Consider the following 23790-nt stretch of genomic DNA (forward strand, 5'->3'; position numbering starts at 1 on the left):
CACCATACCTACTGTGAAGCATGGGGTTGGAAACCTCATGCTTTGGGGCTGTTTTTCTGCAAAGGGACCAGGACGACTGATCCGAGTTAAGGAAAGAATGAATGGGTCCATGTATCGTGAGATTTTGACTCAAAACCTCCTTTCGTCAGCAAGGGCATTGAAGATGAAACGTGGCTGGGTCTTTCAGTATGGCAGTGATCCCAAACATACCGCCCGGGCAAAGAAGGAGTGGTTTCGTAAGAATAATTTCAAGGTCCTGGAGTGGCCTAGCCAGTCTCCAGATCTCAACCCCATAGAAAATCCTTGGAGGGTGTTGAAAATCTGAGTTGCCCAGCGACAGCCCTAAAACATCACTGCTCTAGAGGAGATCTGCATGGAGGAATGGGCCAAACTACCAGCAACAGTGTGTAAAAACCTTGTGGAGACTTACAGAAAACGTTTGATCTCTGTCATTGCCAACAAAGGGTATATAACATAAAGTATTGACATAAAATTTTGTTATTGACCAAATACTTATTTTTCACCATGATTTGCAAGTGGATTCTTGAGAGAATCGGACAATGTGATTTTCTGGATTTTTTTCTCATTTTGTCTCTCGTGGTTGACGTGTGCCTTTGACGGGGGTTGCAGGCCTCTCTCATCTTTTTGGGTGTGAGGGCTTGAACAGTTGGTGGCTGACTGGATGCTTTTTTGCCCCACTGTAATTGTCTGTTAGTAAAAGGTGAAATGAAACTGCTGAAATGCAAGACAGATTTTCAAACAAATTAAAGCGTTTCTGTAGAGTAAGCGTTTCATGCTATGAAAAGGGAAAGGGAGTGGGCATGAACGACAGAAACTTTTATCACATTGCAGTTTTTCTACTGAATAAACGGAAGCCAGCTTAACTGAAAGGAGTACAAATATAGGATATGCATGATATTCATATTATCTTTGGAGCACTCAGAAACAATACAAGAAAAACAATGCGAAGATCACTTCTTATTTTGATTTTAGGTAAATTCAGTAAATTCAATCTTGGAAATCATGTTTTGGCTAAAATATTTTTTAAACTTACATGTTGTTTTAAATTACTTTAAAGTAGTGACTCTTTGACTAAAATTTGCGAAAATGTATCCTCTGTATCTTGAGCTCTAACCCTCACTCACTGCTTCTTAAACAGTACTAAAGACGTTTTCTGTGCTCTTTTTGATGTTTTTCTTTATTATTTGGTCTAATTTATCTATTAAAAACTTTGTTATTTATCTCAACAGCCTGTGCTCTGAGTTCTTCATCTGGTAGGTAGACTGCATGTTTTCCTCTTTAACTGTTTTTCTATCGTCTACTTTAATACTCAGATTTATTCTATTCATTAAAGCTGCAATACAGTACATAACTTTTTCCACGTAAAAACAAACTAAAATCAGACTAAGGATACAATCAAGATACAAAAATTGTATCAGTTATGTCAAATAAAGAATCAGATTACAGGTAAATTTTGTAAAAATGCAATTTTATTTTTTATGCAATTAATGAATTTTTTTGTGTTAAGTATTACAACCAATCAAAGCCATGAAATTCAGATACGTGAGTTTTCAAATAGAGTTTGGCATTTTCATTTTAAGTTAATGACACTACACAATATAACATATGCATATTAACTAGGGCTGTGACGATACATCGCGTTTCCCATTAAAAAGACCTGCCTGAAATCGATTCTAAATCACAAGGCTCTGATTCTGTGTTTCATGCACAGCTTGTGTATGGCTTTGTGATCAGTAGGAAGTCCTTATCAATCTAAAATCTACGGTGGCCGAGAAGTGCAAAACTAAACAACAAATCTAAAATCAAAACAACAAATTAAAACCACAAATGCAAATTTCAAAAAAACACAACAACAAATCCAGTGACAAAATAACAATTCAGAAAACAAAATAACAAATGAGAAAACACAATGACAAGTCAGAAACAAATTAACAAGTCAGAAAACACAACGACAAATCTACAAACCGGAAAGGGTAGGTATAATGCGCAAATGTAATGGTTAGAGGAGAGTGGGGTAATTTGTGCCAGGAGGAAGTAGTTCCACCCGTTGTTTCTGGAAAACCATAGAAGAAATTGGTCATGTGACAACATAATTTTGAAAAGCAATTCATTTTACTTATCCTCAAAAAAAGAGAGACACATGGCATGAGAGGTAAGCACATTTTAACTTTTTTTATTTTATTTTAGTTTTTTTCCTTTCAAAGCTAAATTTCTATGATTAAGGTTTATTGATTGTAGTGTCTAAACAATTATAGATAGGTTTGAAAATATTTCACACATGTTTTAGTGCTTAAGCAGGCTACACAATGAGTCTATACAGTCAGGGGAGTCGGACTGGGGGTAAAACCAGTACTGATTACCAGGGCCCCAATGGGAGAGAGGGCCCTTGAAATTCTGGAACATATTTTATTTTACCTGGATATTTTAATTTCTTAATTTAATTTTATAATGTCAAATGAAATGTAAAGTTTCTGTATTTGCTGAATAACTGTTTGAATATATTTTGTATAAGTAAAAACTATCTACAGTCTCACGGGCCCACCCCTAGCTAATGCGCCAAATGGTTTAGTCCATCTGCCCGCGCATTTTGTTGTTTGTAGTTGAGTGTCTGGTAGAGCGCAAACTTCTGCGGTGCGGTTGAAATGTCTTTGTCAAAGAAAGCTAAATTGGGCAACCAAAACAGAAAGAAACAGTAGAAGGAAAAAACAGAACTAGAACACAAAATGTATAGTGCTAAACTCAGAGGTGGAAAATAATGAATTACATTTACTCAAGTTACTGTAATTGAGTAGTTTTTTGTGTACTTTTACTTTTTTGAGTAGTTTTTAAAATCTGTACTTTTACTTAAGTATGTTTTGTTTAAAGTATTGTACTTCGCTACTTTTTAAATCATATCCGTTACTGAGTAAAGAATATAAAAAAGCAAGGTAATCACAGATGAATGATGCTTGATTGATGGGCGGGGGAACGCGCTAAACTCACAAAAAGAACCATGGAGACGGACAAGAGCTAATGCAGACCCTCAGTTCATTTCTTATGAAAGAAACCTCTGGGCATATTTAAGCTACCACTTCCACTGATGCCAAGCGAGTGTTTCATTCCTATGTAAGGTAGGATTTATGCTCTTGAGTACTGCATTTTGCCGACTGGGTTTTTACTGCTCATTTGCACGACGTGTTTTTAATACCATGCGCATTTTCTTCCAAGGTCAATCAGCTTTGCAGCAAGTCAAACACAACTTAAGAACGTTCTCGAGAATGCGCAGGTCATTAGACATTGGAGAGAGAGAGAGAGAGAGAGAGAGAGAGAGAGAGAGAGAGAGAGAGAGAGAGAGAGAGAGAGTTTATTTTATTAACTATTTGTTATTGCCCTTTAATTGTAAAGATGTTCCTACAATTAAAAACAACTAGTTTGAGATGTATATTCCATTGTCATTTTTGAACTATACTCGAATTCTCCACCTCTTCCCGCTTTAAAAAAGTTACTTTTACTTTGAGTAAAGTTAAAATGACTTACTTTTTACTTTTACTAGATTTTTAGACCAGTAACTTTACTTTTACTTAAGTAAAATATTATTGAAGTAACTTTACTTTTACTTAAGTAGAATATTGTATTACTCTTTCCACCTGTGGCTAAACTGTTTGAATATCCCTGGCTGAGATTGTTAGTGGTAAAATGAACTGAGACAACCCTTTGAAAAAGCAGAATATACACTTTCAGATGATAATTTGGTTATAGGCTACATGCAAATTGAGTTGAAAGGCTAAATAAATAAACTGTATACTAACAGCTGTTTGCATACAAAACAATAGCCTAATTTGAAAAATGTTTCGGCTATAGTATGTAAGCAATAGCATGTGTTTCATTTTGCCTTTTTTCCAGATAAAATTACTAGTGATACAAGTTTTGTTTGTCTTTTAATATGAATGGAGCTTTTTGTTAATGTACAAAACTAAAATGGCATATTTAAGATTTAATTTATGCCTTAAAGTAATAAAGCATAATAAAAATTAATGTTCTAAGTAATGTAAAAATGTAATGTCTTGTTCATTCAGCAAAATAAAATATGACTGAATCAAGTCTTGTTTGGTTATCATACAGTTTGTTCATGTAGTGATTAGAATACTACACAGCAAAATCACCAGTGTTAAATTTTCAGGGATGGTGTTAAATACACAGTGTTGATGCTGTTTTAACACTATCTGGTAATAAAATAACACTGCCATTGCTAGGCCAGTGTTATATCCACGACAGTGTCAGTGTAAAACAAGGGTGTTATCAGATTTCACTCTGAGCGGTGTAAATCAAGCCACGCCTCCACTAAACATTTCCTGTCAGGGATTTTACCGCCATTTTCTTTCAAAGGAGGACTGAAGAGAGCAGGTAAATCTCATAATATTCACTTGGTTTAGCTAAATTAAACTGTTATTTCTCTGTCTGACTCTACGCAGCCATATGCCAAAAAACCTAAATAAGATATTTTCCCCATTTTATTTCCCCTTTGTTCGTTATTTGGTTCAGTTTAATCAGAGCTACCTTGTGTTACGTTGTTCCCTTGTTAGTTTAGTATAAAGTTAAACTGCTAGCTAAAAGTTTTAACCAAGAAGGATAATATTAACAGGAGATATGAATGAAAGAATTGAACCATGATAAAACGCGACATGCACTACAAATTGAAGGTATGAAATTAAGTTAAATGAAAGCTCGTTTATTCACCATATGATGCTCGTTATGAGGTAATCATATAGGCTAGATACCGTGAGTTAACGAGGTCGTTTACATGCACGTGAGTGCACGGATATCGGTTAATTATTCAAATTACTGAAAAACACGGAGAAAACCGCAACCGCATTGCCATGTGTTTTTCAAAGATGTATGCAAACAGTGGAAATGTCACCAAACCAACAATTTATTTTACCAAAACCTCACTATATATCATCATTTGTATGCACATATTGCTGGATTGGATGCATTGTGTGTTGTAAGCTTTTCGTGGCGCAGATGTCAGACAGATGCAAATGGCAAATACATACGAAAGTGTAAAACGTGTATGGCGAACATTTGTTTTTCTGTCATTAACGTTATAGATGCTAGTTTGGTAAAAGTACACACTGAGTGCTTCAAATCATTCAGAAGAGATGCTGTTTTTAAGGGCAGTTTATTAAAGAAGACCTGACATGGATGACTTCCAATGAGAAACGACTGCTAATACTTACATAAATTCATTACAGAAGGTAAGTTTATATATTTATACATATAAATCATTTTATTTAACATAACTGAACAGTTAACCAATCTTTTTAGTATAGTTTTGTACATATTATGGTTATTAATCTGGCAAGAAAGTCACATGACCTGCTGCCAACTTTAATAAAAATATATTATCTTCTCATACATCGTTTTGCTATTGATATCATATTAAATAGCAATCAAATTGATTACTAATTTGGAAATGTATAAATGAAGATTCATAGTCTTGAGTGCTGTTTTTAATATAAAAAGAATGTTGAGTTTTCAAAGTCTTTATTGTCATTTTTTTGTGATAGGACCCTACCAGACTATATTTGAATACGGCATACCCATGAATTCTGAACGTCTCGGTTACATATGTAACCCTCGTTCCCTGAAGGAAGGGAACGGAGACGTCACGTCGTGACCGACGAATTGGGAACCGCTTCGCGGGTGACCTATCTGCTTCGAGAAACCTTTAAAACGCCAATGAACTTGGCATGCAGATAATTGCATCTGCCGGCGCCGCCCCGCCGCATAGGTATTTAATGAGCGGCAGGTGCAGTTATCAAATCAGCTATTTTTTGCTGAGAAAGCTGGACAGAAGGAAAGGGTCCGGCCGATATCAGCAGTGGAACAGCAAACTGTGGCGACGGGACGTGACGTCTCCGTTCCCTTCCTTCAGGGAACGAGGGTTACATATGTAACCGAGACGTTCCCTTTCAGTCGGTCACTACGACGTCACGTCGTGACCGACGAATTGGGAATCCCTACCAAAGCGCCACTGAAGCTGACCCTTCCAGTGCCTGCGTAAACCCTCCGACTCTCCCCTTTAAGGGAACGGAAATGGGGTTGAAGCAGAGGCCGGTCACTACTTGTTCCTTAACCCACGATAGTGACTAGGCGAACTGGGAAGCGAACTCATCAGGCGGGACTAAGATCGCTGCGGAAGAAAAACCCTCTAGGGGTCTACCACTAAGGTGATAGAGAAAAAGACACGAAGTCTCTAAAAAATACACTCTCTTAGCAACACTAGAGGAACTCCGCTAAGGGAAACGTGGTAAATCATAAACTTTCCACGGAAATACTCACAAAGAAACCACTAGGGGGCGCAATGTGGGCGCTAGCCTCACCCAGATAGTCAAGAACACATCCAGTGAGAGGCTGGCAGCCGATGCTCCGCAACATCGGCCGCCAAGCGGTGGAAAAAGACAAAAAACATTTTTTGTAACATTTTTGCCTTAATGGCCTTCCATACTGGTGCGGTTTCTGCGCAGCCAAAAAGAAAGGCTCCAAGCCGACACAGGAGCCGTTCCTAGATGTTCTCACTGATCTGACAAGAGACCTCGAGAGGATACCGGCTCAACACGAACACTGTAGAATCTAGTGAACGTATTAGGTGTCGCCCAGCCAGCAGCTCAACAAATATCTGAAAGCGAGGAACCACGAACCAAAGCCCAAGATGAAGCCACGCTTCTGGTTGAATGGGCTCTCAAACCAAAAGGGCAGGGAATGCCCTGTTTCTCATAAGCCAGGGCGATTGTGTCTACAATCCAGTGAGACATCCTCTGTTTAGTGACAGCTCTCCCTTTCTGCTGACCACCGTAACAGACAAAGAGCTGCTCTGAGGTCCGAAAGCTTTGAGTGCGATTCACATACACACGTAGTGCACGTACAGGACATAACAAAGCCATAGCTGGGTCTGCCTCTTCCAAAGGCAGAGCTTGTAAGTTCACCACTTGATCCCTAAAGGGAGTGGTGGGAACTTTAGGCACGTAGCCCGGCCGGGGTCTCAGTGTAACGCTGGATTCAGCCGGCCCGAACTGAAGGCACGAATCGTTGACCGAAAATGCATGAAGATCCCCTATCCTCTTAATAGAAGCCAGTGCGAGGAGCATCAAAGTTTTCATAGTGAGAAACTTGACACTCACCGTCTGCAGAGGCTCGAACGGGCAGTCCCTGAGAGCGTTCAGCACCATGGACAGGTCCCAAGGAGGAATAGAGGGAGGACGCGAAGGATTGAGCCTCCGTGCACCTCTTAAAAACCTAATGACCAGATCGTGCTGACCCACAGATCTACCGTCTATGGGTGCGTGATGCGCGGATATTGCCGCGATATCTACTTTAATAGTAGATGGTGACAGCCTCTTCTCCAAGCGGTGCTGGAGATATGAAAGCACAATACTGATCGGGCATTCTCGGGGGTCCTCTCGTTGAGAAGTACACCAAACAACAAACAGGTTCCATTTCAGCGTATACGCCTGTCTCGTAGACGGCGCTCGCGCTGCAGCGATGGTGTTAGATACCGCCGGGGGTAAATCACCTACAACCTCCGCGCCCCGTCCAGAGACCACACATGGAGGTTCCACAGATCGGGACGGGGGTGCCATAATGTGCCCCCTTCTTGAGACAGAAGGTCCCTCCTCAGGGGAATCCTCCAGGGAGGGGCTGTCGCGAGGAGAGTGAGCTCTGGAAACCAACTCCTGGTGGCCCAATATGGAGCAACTAAAAGAATTTTCTCCTCGTCCTCCCTGACTTTGCACAATGTCTGTGCAATGAGGCGCACTGGGGGAAATGCGTATTTGCGAAGACCTCTCGGCCAGCTGTGCGCCAATGCATCCACGCCGAGTGATCCCTCGTTCAGTGAATAAAATAGGCGACAGTGGGTTGTTTCTGGAGATGCAAACAGATCTATCTGCGCTCTGCCAAAACGTCTCCAAATCAGCTGGACCGATTGAGGGTGGAGTCGCCATTCGCCGGGGCGCGCTGCTCGGGAAAGCGCGTCTGCCGCTGCGTTGAGCGACCCCGGGATGTGAATGGCACGAAGAGACCTCAGATTCTTCTGACTCCAAAAGAGGAGATGGCGGGCGAGATGCGACATGTGACGAGAGCGCACTCCGCCTTGGCGATTGATATACGCAACAGTCGCAATGTTGTCTGTGCGAACTAATACATCTTTGCCTCTCAACTCGCTGCTGAAGCGGACGAGCGCAAGATATACAGCCCACAGTTCTCGGCAATTTATGTGCCAATGCAGCTGGGGTGATGTCCATACTCCTGAAGCTGCAAGCTCGCCATACGTGGCTCCCCACCCCGTGTTGGAGGCATCTGTGCATACTATTGCATGTCTGGAGACCTGTCTCAGTGGCACCCCCGCCCTGAGAAACGCTGGGTCTGACCACGGGGTGAAAGTGAGACGGCATTTCGGTGTGATCGTGACACGGTGAAAGCCGGTTAGCCACGCTCTCCTCGGGACTCGGTCGTGAAGCCAATGCTGAAGCGGTCTCATATGCAGCAAACCGAGCGGTGTTACAGCCGCGGCTGCAGCCATATGCCCCAGTAATTTCTGAAATTGTTTCAGAGGGACCGCAGTCTTGCCCGAAAACGTATTCAAGCAAGCCAGAATCGACTGAACGCGCGCCTCCGTGAGGCGTGCTGTAAGATTGACCGAATCCAATTCCATGCCGAGAAAAGAGATCTTCTGTGTTGGGCACAGTTTGCTCTTCTCTCGGTTGACCTGAAGACCGAGACGGGCGAGGTGTTTGAGCACCCGATCTAGATGAGTGCAAAGCATTTGACGCGACTGTGCTATAATGAGCCAATCGTCGAGATATGCCAAGATGCGAACACCGCTCTCTCTGAGAGGTTTTAAAGCGCCCTCTGCCACTTTTGTGAAGACGCGGGGAGAGAGAGAGAGCCCGAACGGTAAGACTTTGTACTGATATGCTTTTCCCTCGAACGCAAAGCGGAGAAACGGCCTGTGCCGGGGAAGGATTGAGACATGAAAGTACGCGTCCTTCAGGTCGATGGCTGCAAACCAATCCTGTGGGCGAATGCATTGAAATATGGTTTTCTGCGTAAGCATTTTGAACGGCATCTTGTGAAGTGCTCGATTCAGAACGCGCAGATCCAGGATCGGTCGCAACCCGCCGCTTTTCTTGGGTACAATAAAGTAAGGGCTGTAAAACCCTGACCTCATCTCGGCTGGAGGAACCGGCTGAATCGCGTCTTTCGCCAATAAGACAGCAAACTCTGCACGTAGTACGTGCGCATCGGCGGGTTTCACTATAGTGAAACGGATGCCTGTAAATTTGGGAGGTCGCCGGGCGAATTGTATCGCATAGCCAAGACGGATCGTGCGTAAAAGCCAGCGCGACGGACTGGGAAGTTGCTGCCAAGCTTCCAGATACCGGGCGAGGGGAATTAACGGCACAATCGTAGTACCCGCGGCGAGCGGAACGGCGGTGCTCGATGACGCGCTCTCTTGGGCTGCGTTGACATGTGTATTGTGAGAATGAGCACTCACCTGACTCCGCTGATGGATGGCTGCGCGGGGAAGACTCTGATGAAGATATCTCGGTGCGCTTAACACATCCGTTGGCGAGAGAGGAGGGGGAGAACGTAGGGTTATGAGCCCATCCGTCACACCCGACTGCCTCTGATGACCTGGAGGAGGAAGAGGAATTCGCTCTTTTTGTGGTTTTGTGGGTGCCGGCTGAAAAGCCGGCGGAACGGAAATTAATGAAAACCAAAGATTCCCCACCCGGTCCTCCTCCGGGGGGGGGGGGAGTGGTGCGTTCACCATCTCCCGAAGAGCGATCCCCTCCACCTCCAGGTCGCCCATCTCAGGGCCGCTTAGATTTTCGCTTTCCACCAGGCTTAGCGGGCTGAGCGGGCGGGGCGGGCTGCTGACGGCCGGTTCCTCGCTTTCTTGGACGGCCCCGATGAGGAACGGAGGCGGCCGCCGCTGCAGGACGCCCTCGGCGAGGGGCAGACTGAGGTGCCGACGTCGACGGGGCAGGTGCTGGTCTCTTCCGACGCGGCATGATGTTAGCCAGAGCCTCAGTCTGCTTCTGGGTGGCGGAGACCTGTTGTGCGAAGTCTTCCACCGCCTCGCCGAACAGGCCGGCCTGGGACACCGGGGCGTTTAGAAGCCGGGTTTTGTCGGCATCCCGCATGTCCGCAAGGCACAGCCAGAGGTGGCGCTCCTGGACCACCAGGGTGGACATAGCACGACCGACGGCTTGTGCGGTGGTCTTGGTCGCACGTAGCGCCAGATCCGTAGCCGCACGCAGGTCTTTAAAGACCGCCGAATCGTGACCTCCCTCGTGCAGATCCTTCAGAGCCTTAGCCTGATGAACCTGCAACAAAGCCATGGCATGTATGGCTGAGGCCGCCTCCCCACAGGCCTGGTATGCAGACTCTGTCAGAGCTGACGAATGCCTGCAGGCCCGTAAGGGAAGGGCAGGACGGTCCTTCCAGTAGGAGACGCCGGCAGGACACAACTGCATCGCTACCGAACGCTCCACTGTCGGGATACCGGCATACCCTTTAGCGGCCCCCCCCATCGAGGGAGGTGAGGGGTGATGGCTGATACGGACGGTTCCGGGAGGAAAACGGGGTTTTCCACGTCCGAGTCAGCTCATCATGCACCTCGGGAAAGAAAGGTACCGGTGGGGAAGACTGTGAAGCCCGTGCAGCCCCAAAGTACCAATCGTCTAGGCGGGACGGTACGGGAGGGGGAGGAGCTCTCCACTCCAACCCGACCGTCTCCGCAGCCCGAGCGAGCATAGCCGTCATCTCCGGGTCGAGATCAGGAACCGCAACCCTTCCCGAAGGAGGGAGAGGATCCGGATCAACGTCCGAAAATGACGGCCCCCCCTCCGATGTTACGACAGACAGGGAATCCTCGGGAGGTCCAACGGATGCAGAAAGCGACGCAGAACGCGCGCTCTCCGTCTCCATCGGAACCTCAGATGGTTGCGGATCCGGTGGCTGAGAGCCGCTGGACGAACCAGCTTGCCGGTTCAGCACCGTGAGGCGGAGGTCGTCTCTCCGTAGCTTCACAGCCGCCTTCTTGGCGGTGATCAGCAACGGAGGGCGGCGTTCCCGGAGAAACGCCACACGACCCCGCAGATCCGCAAGAGTCAGGCTCTCGCAAGCGGAGCATGTCCCTCCCACGAAAGCCGCCTCAGCATGCTGGAGACCCAGACATGAGAGACAACGATCGTGTCCATCGCGAGGACCCATGTACTTGCCGCATCCAGGAGTCGAACACGGACGAAAAGACATCTTTAAAAAGACGCTTAACGCCCGTGAGCAGTGAACAGCTGTCTTTAAAAAGACGCAAGTTCAACTGCAGCTCTTTTAGGGGAAATCACTCTTTTAGCTGTGTAGTTGATGAAGCACACAGGGAGGAGAACGCACACACTCAAATAAAAGAGAGTGAAAAGAAAGAGGTGGAAACACTCGCGAGCCTCGCTGTGGTGCCTTCGCCCAACCAACTGACACGCAGAGATCTATTCCTTCAGAATTAGAGCAGCTTCTCGTGAGCAGTGTTAGTCTGCCAGCTTTCGAAGCTAAAAAACTGATTTGATAACTGCACCTGCCGCTCATTAAATACCTATGCGGCGGGGCGGCGCCGGCAGATGCAATTATCTGCATGCCAAGTTCATTGGCGTTTTAAAGGTTTCTCGAAGCAGATAGGTCACCCGCGAAGCGGTTCCCAATTCATCGGTCACGACGTGACGTCGTAGTGACCGACTGAAAGGGAACTGTTATTCCTTAACCCAGTTTGGAGGATAAGAGCTTACCAACTAGTTATGTGAGTACACAGAGTACATTAGTACTGTACACTGTCTCTAACATGATTTGTTATACTGAGATGATTTTGATTCAAATAACGGTTAAAACTGCACCCTTTTTGGTATTTTCTTGACTCTTTTTGTCTTTGAAAATCTGCAGAAATATGCTGAGGCGATGTATTGCAAAATAGCCGACATACAACAATTAAAGGATAATTGCAGACTACATCCTGATGAAGATATGGATGACCCTCTGTCTGGTCAACAATAGTTTAAATATGGTAAGTGTAAATGGGTTTGCTACTTTTACGGTTTTAAAGTTTAACTGTATACTCATGGTGTTTAAATTCTGTTTTGCTAGGATGGGACAGTGATGTGGCAGCTCTTCCCTGGCTCATTCAGCTCTTGCCTTCATTTGTGAAAGGAAGAAAGACTGGAGAGGGTCAATGTGCAACTGAAGCTACTGGTTGTGCTGTGTAAGTTTTTTTGGTATTTTGTTCTAGTTGTTTATTCAGCAGTTAGTTTGCTTGCATTGTTCACCCAATGTAAATGCATACAAGTTCATAAATACACATCAAATACACTCTTTTAAAACACTCTTAGGTGATGAGCATCAATCCATGCTTTGAGGTGGATGGATCAGCACAGCCCTGCCTGCTCTGCGTTGGGAACAGAAGTTTCATCCAGAGTTTTTGCATCATTCTGGACCAAAAAGCCATTCCCTGCATGATGAAGACCACTGATGCAGCCTTCCACTACATCATGAGTAAAACAACTACAGAACTAAATACCAGGTTGGAACGTATTTAAGAAAAATGAAACGTCTTTTGAATTGAAATGTCTGTTTTGTTATGGAAAAATCTTTAGTATTGTGAAGGATAAGCATTTCTGCCTGCCAGTAAGGTAATTGCAGTGTATTTTAATATTCAAGTAGGGTAGGGTGGCTAATTTTTTTTAACTCTCATTTGATTTATTAAAGACCTTTTATAATAAGTGGTTTTCATGTCACTGCGCTGTGGTATAAGATAACTTTCATTATTCCATACTGTATTCTGTTTCTAATTGTAGCTGAGGTATTTAAATAAGCAGTGTTAAATGCAAAGTGTTGTGTGTATCAATGTAAATATTAAATGTGATTTACTTTAATAAAAAGAGGTTTTGCAATATTTCTTGTCATTTGTCTTTTATAGAAACAACCCATTAGCAAAAAAAGTGGCTATTAATCAGTATTTTAACACTTAACATTGTTGAATTCACATTACACTGGTGTTGACTTTAAATTAGGAGTGTTAATTTTTAACACTGTATTTCTGTGCCAACACCAGTGTAGTGTGGAAACAACAATGAATAGTGTTGAACAAAGTGTAAAATTTAACAATATTGAGTGTTGAATTAACATATAATGGGTGTTGTTAAATTAACACTACACTTTTGACTAAATTAACACAGTGTAGTGTGGACACATATACACACTTTGCCGGTGTTAAATTTGACACCGTGGGTGTTATTTTAACACCAGTGATTTTGCTGTGTTTATGGAAAAATGGGGGGCCTTGTGCTACGCCCCTGTATACAGTTAGGACCATGTTAGCTCTTAACTGCTGGATCATGCTAATTGTTCAGACTTGTAGGTCTGGGGTGATTTGTGCCAAAGGGTCTGGGTTAACTTGTGCCAGAGGTGATGTGCTCAAGAAACTACCCACACCCCAAAACTTGGTGGTACATCCATAAGACAGCATACGTTTATATTCCCCTGCAGTATTGACAAGTGGGATGTTAAATAGTAGGCCAGATCCAGACCACCTAGACCTACATACTCACAGGGGATAATCTGGAGAAGTGAGGAGATGGACATGCCTCATCAGTGTTTGACTTAGGCCTACCTGCCATTTGTCTCATTTAGCTAACATTGATTTCAGTTTTGAGTTTGCACTATGTTAGTAAAGAGAAGTTTTACTTATTTAACTCTGGGACCCTGTACCGGGACCAGAATTATTTATTATTAATTAATATAAAATCTTCCTTTAATTTATAATGGTCTGTCATGGACCCAGTACCACATATGAGATACTGTTTGAAAGCTTAGACTCTCTACTTTCTGCAGACATGCATCACTTTTACATATCTGTTACTGTAAGAAAGTTATTTACAATTAATTTACACTATCACCCCCCCCATATTTTTAAAAAAGTTCTGTTTTACTTTAGAAATCACCGGCACAATTTACCCCAACTTATTTTCCCTAAAGGCACAACTTACCCACCCCGCACCAGGGGCAAGTTGTGCCACGAGACCACTTTTTCCCAAAAGCTATATTTCTGAAACAATTTATTTCAGATCCAAAGTTATTGTTTTCAGGAATGCACAACATCCTGAAGTATATGTACATCTTTAAGTTGAAGGCATTTCTATCATGGCCTCACTTTAAAGTCACTTTAAGTAAAAACTGGCACAACTCACTCCACTCTCCCCTACTGCTGATTGGACGACACCGCTGTCAATCAAAACAACTTCGTCACTCAACTTCCGCTTTTCAACCATTACACTGGAGACTTGTCATTGACGTGGGAATGCTTAACAAAACCGACAAATTGGGAACTTAGAGAGACCAATCTGCTTCGAGTACTACTAAAATGCCAATGAACTTGGCATTGAGGTACTTGCATAATGCCGTCGCCGCTCCGCCAGTTGCGTATATACTGTAAGCCGCACGTGCAAATAGGGAAATTAGCTTCATTTCGCTGAGAAAGCTAGGAATCAGTGACCGGCCGTAACAGCAGGGAGCAGCACCTATGGCGACGGGACGTGACGTCTCCGTTCCATTCCTTCAGGGAACGAGGGTTACATACATAACCGAGATGTTACCTTTCAGTTGGTCACTATGACGTCACATCGTGACCGACGAATTGGGAATCCCTACCAAAACGCCACTGAATCTGACCTCTTCCAGTGTCTGCATGAAGCCCTCTGGTTCCACTTAACCCTCTGGGGTCTAAGGGGGTTTTAGGGCCCTGGGGAAGTTTTGACATGCACTGACATTTGTGCTTTTTTCAGTTGCTTAAAAACATATTAATGGCAAAAGTCTCATAACATTGAGTTCATCACAAACTGGGCTACAATATCATATAATCAACATGTATGTACATGTTTGTATTTTTGAGAGAAAAATGTTTATGCGTGGTTTTTGAAAAAGCTAAAATTTTAAGTCACTGATATAAGTCCACAAAACTAATTCTAAACATTCTAAATTCTAAACAGGATCTAGTAGTCTAGAGTTTTTTCTTCAAAATGATGTGAAAATCATTCGGCCTACTCATTCACATAAAGCAAGATATTGATTTACAATTTCTAAGACACTTTTGCTTGGGAAAGGGTGTATGCGTGGAGGCGGGAAAGCTCCTGAATAATCAGTGATTGACAGCTGAGAGACAAAAGGGTTGCATAATGAGCCACATAATGAGCCTTGTGGGGATGTTCAACAGGAATGTAACTTTCTCTGTAGTAAAACCATGATAAGGTTTACATTTCAATATAATGTAAATACACACACATTATATATCGTCGCTGTCCGATGAAACTCACGTATGTTCATTTTGCCGATTTTGAGATTTTTCGACAGATTGAATGTCCAGGTTCATTTCCGTATACAGTATGCGTCACATACCTAAATGGCCAATGAAAACGTGTGAAATCATGTCATCTAATGTTCACGTATATCCATTTGGTGTCAAAGCTGTCAATCACGCCGCATATCTTCCGCCTGTGAAGCATCTCGCCGGTCTCGTAAAGTTTCATCGAAGCTCAGCACTGGATATAGCCGAATAAACATGACAATGACTTTCCTTCATCGAGGTAAACGTTTCCCGCGGACGCCAGACGAACATCTAGGAGTTACTTAATTACGGTAGGACTGTGCAAACAAAGTATCTGTCTGCATTGGTGTTGTTTACGCCGGGGATGTCCCCACCACTTTTTGAAAGCTTTTGGTTAAAATGTTCTGAAAAATCAAGCGATGCTTAAGACTGGTTTTGTGGTCCAGGGTCACATATGTTGCGTTGTATGCTTATGGTGTGTTTTCTTGTACATATGTAATGAAATTCATTGTAATCATTTATTAAACGCGCTGCTGTTTTCTACGGTATGGTGCTTTGGCATTGTTCGGTTGAGCTGGTGTTGCAGGGACTGTTACATGTGTGATGTGTGCAGTCGACATTGTTGAAGGTTTATACATTTATGCTGAGTATTTTCTTGTTGTTGACTAGCCTACGCTATGCCCATTTTTGATGCGCCGTTATTCAATATTTTTCCTGTCCTGCAGTAATGTTTTTATCTGATCTTTTGTCCCCACCACTTTTCAACACAAACTGACGCCCCTGCTAGCATTACCATGTCAGTGTATTTATTCATTGTCCCTTTATAGTTTGCAAGAGACATTTAATAAATGTATAATTAATATTAAATAAAGTAAGCGTATTTAACTAAGACGTAGGCTATTTAATGAACTGAGCGTATTCATCTGTCAATACGAAACGCGACTTGGCCATTCTAATTAATGATCGGAAGAATGCGTATCGATCACAGTTACTGTAAAATATGCATGCATGTCCATTTAAACTCAATTTTGGTCAAATGTGGATTATATCATTACACTGGCAAGAATATGGTTACATGTAAATATGCCGTACCAAGTATGACAACGCTACATTCAACTGCTTTTGATATACGGTGTTTTTTCACTTTCTGAAAAGTAACCGTTTTGGACATGCGTGAGTTTCATCGGGCAGCGACGATATATATAATCACGTGTTGATCATGAAAGCAGTAACAAAAGAATGTTTGCGCACGCAAGTGATCCTGTGTTTAATAAACTTGCTGTGCGGAGATATACGCTTAGACGCAACTAAATAAGGATTGTACTGTTTGCAGTCGCGTATTTTATAAGAATACCAAAAACCGCGTCGATTTCCTGACTCGTGTGTTTGTGTATGTGTGTTTCCCATCGCGTGAACTGTTTGATGAAAGACAAAGAAAGCACTCGCGTTTGGAGATAGTGACACACATACGCAAGTAAATAAGGATTGTACTGTTTGCAGTCGCGTATTTTATAAGAATACCAAAAAGCGCGTCGAGTTTCCTGACTCGTGTGTTTGTGTATGTGCGTTTCCCCTCGCGTGAAATGTTTGACGGAAGAACAAAGAAACACTCGCGTCTGGAGATATTGACACACATACGCAAGTAAATAAGGATTTAGATGTCATGTTTTGGTGCAATCGGATGAAACAACAAGGAATGGAGAGACTGGGTTGTGGATTGCGTATCCATTGACTGCAGGAGGCACAAGTTATGCATATGGATGTTTCTGCTCGTTCACTTCAATGGCGCGGGGGTGTGGCGATCTCTTCTCATTACAGATAATTAGGTAACATTAGAGAGACGGCCCCTCTCCTACTTCTCATACAGTTTACACCGAATGACAATATCTGTTTTTGATCTCACTTACATCATTTAACCTCTTAAACCCTGAGGACCCTGTCCCGGGTACAAAATTTCGTATTTTGACTCAATATAAAGTATTCTTTTAATCTTTAATGGTCCGTCATGTACCCCAGTAACACATATGAGATACTGTTTGAAAGCTTAGAGTCTCTACTTTCTGCAGATATGCATCACTTTGACATATCTTTTACTGTAAGAAAGTTATTTTCACTTAATTTACACTATCACCCCACATAATTTTTTATATGATTTAATATTCACATATTTCATATTTTTCAAGTATGACAAACATGGGCAAGTCTTATATCAAATGGAAGCTCTCATTCTCAGGAATAAGGCTACAGCGTTATTTTTGTTCTATTATCAACACATATCCAACAATCGTTGAATGAATAATAAGGTAAAAAATCGTCTTTTGTAAACGTATGTGAAACTTGATGGTGAACTGCCTCAGATAGCACAGATAGCCACAAATGATACACCATCTTTTCTCTTAGGTCCTACTCTAAACAATGAGTCCATTCACAGCATTTACTTTGGTTGTGTGCATGAATAATCCCTTGCTATTTATTATATGTGCAAAACAAAAAATTAATATTTATATGAAAAATGTATTTTCCCACCCTTCAGTAAAATAAGAATAACTTTTGAATGTGACATGCTAAAGAGATCATTCTTTTTTGGGTGTTTACTGTCTGCTGCTGTTAACAACCAGAACTGCTAGAGCACCCAGAACCAGAGTTATACACTATCAAAGGCAGTATTTACAACATAAAAAAAGAAAATTTGGTGTTTCATCATATGAAAAACAACATAAATAACAATATTTGTCACAAACAGCAGCTTTTATGTAACTTCAAAGGGTTTTCTTTAAAATGATATTAAGAAATTGCATTTATTCCACTGTATGTGGTTATGGGAGCACTTCAAATATTTTTAGGTGGAAATTAAATACAAAAAGGGTATTATTCCTCACATCAGTTGGAGTAAAATAACTTTTGCATAGATTATGATAGAGAAAAAAAATCCTTTTTCCTCTTTAAGCTGGCAATTGCTGAAATCAAACAAAACTGTCTGCAGGTAGCTGAGGCACCCAGGGCCAGAGTTATACACTTTCAAAAAAAAAAAAACTTTAGCAAAAAAAAACATCAAAAAGCGCCTATTTATTTTTGTGTTTATTAGAGGACTGACATCACATACAACCATGTTTAGCACTTTCAACGGTGTTTTGTGTAATTTCAAAGGGTTTCCTGTAAAATGATACCAAACATTTGTATGTAAACCTCTGCATGTGGGTATGGGAAGCTTTTGAAATCGGGTAGGCCAAATCCAGGCGAAAATCCCCAAAATAGCTTCAGGGTGGAAGAAGCATTATGTAGACATTTATCTTTTGTTTTTATGACATGTATTCGTGAAGTTACAGTTAATTTTCTGACGCGTTTCTGAAAGGACTTCACTGAGGGAGAGAGAACAAAACGCGCATCATGTTTATTTTCTTAATTTTGCGAAAAGCACAACATTCTGTTCTTATTGGGAGTGGACAGAAAAAAAACTAGACACTTTAACGTTTTAAATTATGTATAAACATATCTGTATGTCCAAAATCAGCAGAGTTATCCAAGTCTCTTTGCGGAGTGATTGAAAAATAAAGAGTTTGCCGACCCCAGAGTGTTAAGGAAGGTTCAGTTCATCTGAAAGAACTAGATCTTTCAATATGCAAGGCATTAGACAACAAAAGATGTTTGCTAGGTAAAACCAAAACCTTTAATTTATTTAAGGTAAATGATTCTGAATCATTTTAGATAGACACTGTTTTTTTAAACCAAAAACTTTTGTCATATATAACAATTTTGTGTTATGTTATGCAGTTCAAAGTTAAATAAATCTGGTTTATCTCCCTCGTTTGCAAGGTAAAACCAAAACCTTTAATTTATTAGACCTAAAGTATTCTGTATCATTTTGAATAGACACGATTTTTGTTTTATTTTTTAAACCAAAAAGTTTAAAACACTTTTGTGTTATGTTATGCAGTTCAATTAAAAAGTTAAATAAATCTGGTTTATATATATATCTCTCTTTCTTAATTCTATAAATTTGAATGATGTGCAAATTAAAGGGAAATCTTAGGCGATGTTGGGGCATGTGGGCCCCAGGTCTTGGACTTTGCTTAGGGCCCCCAAAATGGTAAACACGCCACTGACTGTACAGTCAACAGCCCTAGAATCCACACTGTTGACTTTTAGACATGTTTAACACTAAGTATACAAAGCTTACCTCAGCAGCGCAAGTGTTTTCTGTGGTAAGCTGGGTTAATTTGGTTGCGTGAGTGACTATAAACAGTGGCTCAACGTAATTATTATTCATGAGGTAAGACATGGTTTTTTAAGTGGCTGCTCCCCAGCCAACATTGATATGTGGGCCCCACGTAGGTCCCATCCGGGCAGCATGGGTTACATGTGGGCATGGGCTTCACATGGGCAATATATCGATGAAACTCACGTATGTCCAAAATGGTTACTTTTCAGGAAGTGAAAAAAACCCCACTGTATTTCAAAAGCAGTTGAATGTAGTGTTGTCATACTATGTACGGCATCTTTACATGTAACCATATTCTTGCCAGTGTATTGATATAATCCACATTTGACCAAAATTGAGTTTAAATGGACATACGTGCATGTTTTACAGTAATGGTGGTCGATACGCATTCTTCTGATCATTAGAATGCCCAAGTCATGTTTCATATTGACAGATGAATACGCTCAGTTTATTAAATAGATTACGTCTTAGTTTATTAAATATGCTTAGTTTATTTAAAGGAACAGTATGTAGGATTGTGGCAAAAACTGGTATTGCAATCACAAAACTTGTAGCTAAAACTGGTACTGCAATCACACAACTGGTGACCAATACACAAAATGACAACATAAACATCAGTTGAGGGCTGCAACTCCACTTTTTAAATGACAATATCCTGGTCAGACCACTGATGTCAGTGATATAAGTATTTGAAATGAAAATTATTTCTTAATGTCTAGTGACATCAGGGCAATTTTATGATTAATTTATATAAATTTCTTACATACTGTTCCTTTAATATTAATTATACATTTATTAAATGTCTCTTGCAAACTATGAAGGGACAATTAATCAATATACTGATATGGTAATGCTAGACACTTTTTTTGCACAGTCCTTCTGTAACTTTGTCACTCCTAGATGTACGTCTGGCGTCAGGGGTGAAACGTTTACCTTGATGAAGGAAAGTCATTGTCTCATCAGGCTATGTTTATTCGGCTATTCAGTGCTGAGCTTCGATGAAACTTAACGAGACCGGCGAGATGCTTCCACAGGGTGGGAGATACACGGCGTGATTAACAGCTTTGACACCAAATGGATTTATGTAAAAATCAGATGACATGATTTCACAACTTTTCATTGGCCATTTAGATATGTGAAGCATACTGTATACAGAAATGAACCTGGACTTTCAATCCATCGAAAAATCAAAAAATTGGCAAAATGGACGTGGTTTTCATTGGACAGCGACGATATGTGGGTCCCATGTGGGTTTCCCTATGTGGGCCCCATATAGGTTTGCCCATGTGGGGTAATAATGTGGGGCCCTTATGGCACTTATGTGGGCAAAATAACTTTATGCTTGAAATACATCTTTATACATTTAAAATCTTAAAATAATAATTTTTGGTTGATTGTCACTTTTATACAAAGAACAAACAATATAACAAATATGATTTGATCAGTATAAAACATTTTAAATAAAAATGCATTATTTTTTGACATTTAATTGTGATATTTATAAGGTTTACCTGCCTATGAATTTATCGATTATTATTTAATTTTTTTTGCACAGCTAAGAAAGAGAAATGTTCATCAGTTTGTTAGTGTGTTAATTAAAGAAATGTTTTAATTCTGGAAGGAGCCTGATTAGTGGAGTCAGGTGTTTCATATAAGGAGACTTGATTATGACCTGCTCACTGCCACGACACATTACGTCTCGCTGTGAAAGTTTTTAATTGTGATTTTTTTCATATAATATAATATCATATTTTATATAATCTTTGCGAAAGATTATAACTATAAAGATGGTAAACATTTAAACTTCAAGGATTCCCCTCAGGCGCAAGGATACAGTTTCTACCGGAGCAGCAGGAGTCTCTCACAACCGTTACACTTGTTATTTATTTTCCCAGTTGTGTTTTTAGAAAATGTAATACTACAGTGCAAGTTCACGGATTGCACTTAAGAATTACGTGCGGTTCCCGTTCCTTTTAAAAAACAGAACCGGTTTTGAATAAGAACCGGTTCTCGGTTCCCAACCCTAGATACAACACACAAACAACAGAAAACAAAATTTCTAACACAGTGATTCTTTTCTGTAAGAATTTGACATGGATTAAATTAAGTTGTCTTGTTTTTCAGGAGGTGATGTTAGACTGGTCAATGGTTATAATCCTTGCTCTGGTAGAGTTGAGGTCTTTCAAAATGGCCGTTGGGGAACTGTGTGTGATGACTCTTGGGATATTAATGATGCTACTGTGGTGTGCAGACAGGTGGGATGTGGAAAAGCTCTTAGTGCCAACAGTGGGGCTTTATTTGGCCAGGGGAGTGCAAAGATCTGGCTGGATGATGTTGCATGTTCTGGAAGTGAGAGCAGCCTAAAACAGTGCAATCACAGGGGACTAGGTACCCATAACTGTGGCCACAGTGAAGATGCTGGTGTTATATGTTCAGGTATGAGAATATTCATCCATTTAATCTCAAACTTTTCTCAGCTCAGTGACAACATGATTTTTTCTCCTGGATAGCTCAATGAAACGTCTCGATTACGTATGTAACCCTCGTTCCCTGAAGGAAGGGAACGGAGACGTCACGTCGTGACCGACGAATTGGGAATTGGGAACCGCTTCGCGGGGACCTATCTGTTTCAAGAAACTATTAAAAACCCAATGAAATTGGCATGCAGGTATTTGCATCTGTGGGCGCCGCCCCGCCGCGAGAGTATTCAACGAGAGGCAGGTGCGGACACCAAACCACTCCCTTCACGGAGAAAGCCGAGCATCTAGTGCCCGGCCACACTCAGCAGTGGTTACATACGTACATACGTAACCCAGACGTTCCCTTTCAGTCAGTCAATAAGATGTCACGTTGTGACCAACGAATTGGGAATCCCTACCAAAGCGCCACTGGAGCTGACCATTCACTTTACGAGAGACGGAACCCGGGCTAACAGCAGAAGGCCAGTCACTACTTGTTCCCAAACCCACAGTAGTGAACTATGCAAACTGGGAAGCGAATCCAGCCTGGCGGAACTAGGAGATGCTGCGGAGACAACCCAGAGGAGATTGTACGAATGGGTGGCGCAAAATAGCCCGTAGGTCTATGACGTGACTCTCAGAACTGTATCAGAAACTAGAAAGAGAGAGAGAGCAGAGCGGGCTCTGCAAGGGAAAACGTAGTAGATTACCTCCACGGAAAATACACGCAACGGACACCTCACGGGGGCGCTATACGGGGCCTAGCCAAACACAGGTTTTCAAGAATACAGCTAGTATAAGGCTGACAGCCGATGCTCCCCAACATCGACTGTCAAGGCGATTGAGGAAAGTCAAAACCTTATTTTGTGATGTTTCGACCTTATGGTCTTCCAAAACGGAGGCTGCAAGTCGACACAGGAGCCGACTCTGAGTGTCTCTACCGGTTTAAGGAGAGAACACGAGAGGATACCGGCTCAATACGAACACTGTAAAATCTGATGAACGTGTTAGGTGTCGCCCAGCCAGCTGCTCTACAAATGTCTGTTAGCGAGGAACTACGAGCCAATGCCCAAGATGAAGCCACACTTCTAGTAGAGTGGGCTCTCAAATTAAAATGGCATGGAATGCCCTGCTTTTTGTAAACAAGGGCGATTGTGTCTACAACCCAATGAGACACCAAAGCCATTGCAGCGCTTGCAAGTTCACCACCTGGTCTTTAAAAGGAGTGGTGGGAACTTTGGGCACGTAGCCGGGCCTAGGTCTCAGTGTTACACTGGTATTGGCGGCCCGAACTGAAAGCACGAATCGTTGACCGAGAATGTTTGAAGGTCCCCTATCCTTTAAACCGAAGCCAATGTGAGTAATGTTAAAGTTTTTGTTGTGAGAAATTTGATACTCACAGAATGCAAAGGCTCAAATAGGGCGTCCTGGAGGGCTTTCAGCACCACGGACATGTCCCAAGGAGGAATAAAGGGAGGGCGCAAAGGATTCAGCCTTCATGCACCTCTTAAAAATTTAATGACCAAGTCGTGCTGATCCACTGATCTACTGTTTATTGGTGCGTGATGCACAGATATCTCCGCGATATCCATTTCAATCGTAGATGGTGACAGCCTCTTCTTCAAGCGATGCTGGAGATACAGTACAAAAGCAAGACTCTGATTGGGCATTCTCGGGGGTCTTCT

General features: G+C 42.1%; 3 long non-coding RNA genes across 3 annotated transcripts; all 3 read left to right on the forward strand.

Annotated features, from left to right (window-relative positions):
• The first annotated feature begins 707 nt into the window (after window positions 1-707).
• On the forward strand, window positions 708-22282 carry LOC129425188 (uncharacterized). The gene is made up of 3 exons (XR_012359223.1): window positions 708-993; window positions 1251-1274; window positions 21771-22282. It is a non-coding gene; the product is annotated as an uncharacterized lncRNA (long non-coding RNA).
• Window positions 4139-5615, forward strand: LOC141351065 (uncharacterized). The gene is made up of 3 exons (XR_012359222.1): window positions 4139-4404; window positions 5109-5255; window positions 5568-5615. It is a non-coding gene; the product is annotated as an uncharacterized lncRNA (long non-coding RNA).
• Window positions 11801-13000, forward strand: LOC129427491 (uncharacterized). The gene is made up of 4 exons (XR_012359218.1): window positions 11801-11854; window positions 11995-12115; window positions 12196-12310; window positions 12438-13000. It is a non-coding gene; the product is annotated as an uncharacterized lncRNA (long non-coding RNA).
• Window positions 22283-23790: the final 1508 nt, after the last annotated feature.

This window comes from Misgurnus anguillicaudatus, chromosome 19 (genome assembly GCF_027580225.2).
Source record: "Misgurnus anguillicaudatus chromosome 19, ASM2758022v2, whole genome shotgun sequence".
Lineage (NCBI taxonomy): Eukaryota > Metazoa > Chordata > Actinopteri > Cypriniformes > Cobitidae > Misgurnus > Misgurnus anguillicaudatus.